The sequence below is a fragment of the Stegodyphus dumicola genome, chromosome 2, assembly GCF_044657685.1.
Source record: "Stegodyphus dumicola isolate Sdum_Otavi_A_Nest chromosome 2, ASM4465768v1".
NCBI lineage: Eukaryota > Metazoa > Arthropoda > Arachnida > Araneae > Eresidae > Stegodyphus > Stegodyphus dumicola.
The window spans coordinates 70,883,466-70,887,260 of NC_140769.1; the positions used below are offsets into that span (position 1 = coordinate 70,883,466).

Genomic DNA, 3,795 nt, shown 5'->3' on the forward strand with positions numbered 1-3,795 from the left:
GTCTGTACGACTACCAAGCATGATGCCTCCCCAAACGAGAACACCACCACCTCCATACCTGTCCCCTTCAATGATGTTCGAGGGATGATTGCGGCTTCCCCGCTATCTCCAGATGAGTATGCGATGAGAATCGCTACTCAGACTGAATCTGCTCTCATCTGTAAATAGTACTCGTCCGCATTCATTGTCTTTCCAATTCCAGTGTTCCCGGCACCACAGAGAACACCTTCTCCGATGGGCAGGCATTAGAGGTACACACCGTACAGGGCGTCGTGCAAACAGACCACCACCGTGCAGTCTTCTGGCCATGGTAAAACGCGATATCGGTCGTCCAGTCACCTGTGTTGTGTGTCTAGTGATTTCTCCCGCTGTCTCCTGCTTGTTTCTTCTGGCCTGTAAGGCAATATACTGGTCATCTGCGGGTGTGGCTCCTCGTGGACGACCACTACTAAACCCCCCGATAGCTGTTCCTGTAGTTTGAAATTGTCTCCAAAGTCGTGAAACGATGCTGTGAGCAATTCTGAACTCTGCAGCCACACTTGTCACACTGCGGCCTTCCTCCAACTTCCCAATGATTCGACCTCGGGTAAAAGCATCCAGATGTCGTCTAACAGATTGATTATTCGCCATTTCTCGCTGAGGCAGCAACTCGGTGTGATTTTAACTGCTATACGGCGTGCAATCTCTTTGCCAGAAATACTGATCTTACACCGACAACATGCTGTATAATACTCAGACACTCCCCCATTACGTCTACCTGCATATCTGCGCATGTGCTACCATACATCACCTTACTTAATCTCCTGATTGGTCTTTCTGTCCGCTCTACCTCTTCGTTCAGCTGATATGCTAATTTTTCAACTTCATCCTTAATTTTTGCACACCAGTGTACACAAAGCATCCTATGACTCTAAGCCTGCAGAGTATCCTATGATGGTATTGACAGTTCAAGAACACTGGCTACTTATATAAAGGCAAGAACCCCAGATGGCCAGTCATTTCCAATGAAACAGTGCAAAAATTTAGTTTCACATATAAATTAGTAACTGAGCTATAGGAAACTTGCATTAGCCCCTTATTAAATTTATATCTAAGCTATAATAGATACAACTTATTCTTCTTGTTTAGACTCAGAAAATGCTGCTACTGAATCTACACATGCATGTATAATGAATGGTTAACATTCATACCTATTTTTTTAAAACTATTTGAAGAAAGATTTAATTGCAGTTTGTTCACATACAGCTGGTGTGACATTAAGAAGGAAAAAAAAGTAGCTGTAATCAAACTTTTAGATATTTTTCTTAATATTGTAATTTATTACTGTATACTGCTTAGCTTCTTATTTACAGTAGTATCACAAGATTCAGTAAGCAAAACCATTAAAGAAATCATTTTGAAATATTTCTTGATACATTTTATCACCAATCAATGAGATTAACCCTCCAAAATCAATGAGATTAACCTGAGACTGGTAAAGGTAAACGTATTGAAATATTTAAAAATTGATATTTTGTGATTTATTGGTAAAAGATATTACGTTTTTCTCATTCATATACAATTATTAGTATTTTCTGTTTTTGTAAAAAATATAACAGTTCATTAGAATTGCATAAGTTGTTTATATAGAATAAAATGCAAACTCTTTGTCAAGTTTTTCATAGCTCATCACTGCATGTAATCCACAAACAGGATAGGTCTACAAATTACATTAGTAGCAAATATGTGTTCTATAACCAAACATAGGGAAGATTTTGCAATGTTGATTACAACTAAAACCATATTATTTACAGATGCTGCAATATAAATTTTGCAATCGTATGCATGGAAGACAATTCTTCCACTATCTAGTGGTGAAGCATTTGTTGGATAGGTACGTTTGTGTACTGGACATGGAAAATTGTCATGCTGTTACTGAATAGAAATTATATTTACTTGAACATTTTATATGCCATTTCACTGATAAAGGTACATGGGTCCTTTTTTTCTACAGAAACACTGTAAAAGGTATATCAGATTTTAATACGTTATAGTTGTTATTTCTCTAAATGAAATATGATTCAGAAAAATACACATTTCCTCTCTGAAAACTGTTGTATTACCTAATAATAAATTTCTATCTTTGTTTTGGATTGATCAATATCAGAAGATGACTCAATGTTGTTCAGATGACCATGAGATCATTGACCATACACTCCGCAATCTTTTGCTTTTGGAATGTGCTTTAGACTATATTTATATGCTCCTATTGCTAATAATATCAAAACTCCAAGACTGCATTGTAGCTCCTTTGATGACCATCAGCAGGGAAATTTTACTATGTTTGTGAATAGAATTGTGATACCTGGTCGATATGTGTCCTGTACCAACAGGAACACACAATGACCTTTATGGTATTATGTCAAATTTGATGAACTTTTATTTCATTTCATGTAGTAATAATTTTTTATCTGTAATATGTTACAGAATAAAACATTTTAAAACTTACAAATCATGTAATATCTGTATATTTATTAATTTCATTGTACTATAGCTCACTGTATGACTCCCTCTTGAATTTTTGTAGTAATTTAATTGATTTGATTAAAAAAACTGCACCAAATCACAAGGCAAAAATAAAATCCAAATATTGTAATCTGTTTTAGCAGAGTGAATGTACCAAGAAAACAGATAATTCACCCATTTAAATTTTTCATTCAACTCATTTAAGAAATGAAATACGTTCTTAAGTTTGTGTACGATAATTTTAATATTCAATCCTCATACCTTACCTGATTTCACAAAGTAGTTTCAATCTGAAGTATACATGACTAATCATAATTTATCAACAATTCATATAAAAGAAAATAAAAATAGCAAATTATGTATCATATTAAATACATTTAGTGCAACTTTTTGAGTGAATTTGACATCTCGTGTAATTACTCATCCGTTTCCAATTCATCAGATCTGTTTTACTTTTCGTTTTGGAACCAGACAGCAAATTTCATTTTGTGAAACCACCAAGTCATTTATCTGAACATGATCAACCATTGACTACTTTTTGAAAATAAATAAATAAATAAACTGAAAGCTTTCAGATTTTATATTATGCCCTGAGGTTTTTTTTTTTTTTTTAACATTTTGTGTTATCTTTATTTATTAAATATCATGTTCTTCCCACTTAAATCATAAAATTCAATTCAACAGCAATATCACAAATATTTAAAAGAGCATGTCTTTCGAATTCCCAGTACACAGTCTCGCACATTGGAGATAAAAATGTTCCCTCCTCCCATACAGAGTTGCTATTGCTCACTTTGAAATCATTGAGTTTCTTAATCAAAGACTTATAAATGCGTTACAAGATATGAAATAGATAATAAAACGAATTCCAAATTAGGGCTTCCAGATGCCCATATTCTAATGGAGACATACATTATTCAAAATTTGATGGCCCTAAACACAGTTGTTTTATCACAACGTGAGAAACATACATACATTTATGCAGATTCTTCATTATTTAACTTCTTTAAATATAATACTCTAATATTTGGTGGCAACAATTGAAAAAGTGATTCACCATTTATAATGAATCAACGCAAAATGCCAAAACAAAATTAATAGCCTTTCTCGGCAAATTGCCCCTTTGAGCTAAAAAGATTATCTTCAAGAAAGCTGAAAATAAAAAAGCAGGAAAAAAAAAGATTGGCCCACTTTGAGAACAGCACATGACACTTTAGGAGACATTAATTTTTCCTCCCACAGACCCATCCTTTAAGGAGTTGGGAAAAAAAAAAAAAAAAAAAAAAAAAA

At 33.9% G+C, this 3,795-nt stretch overlaps 1 long non-coding RNA gene across 1 annotated transcript; it reads left to right on the forward strand.

The window, feature by feature from the left end:
- The first annotated feature begins 1,532 nt into the window (after window positions 1–1,532).
- On the forward strand, window positions 1,533–2,491 carry LOC146998470 (uncharacterized). The gene is made up of 2 exons (XR_015039448.1): window positions 1,533–2,007; window positions 2,147–2,491. It is a non-coding gene; the product is annotated as an uncharacterized LOC146998470 (long non-coding RNA).
- The last annotated feature ends 1,304 nt before the right edge of the window (window positions 2,492–3,795 follow it).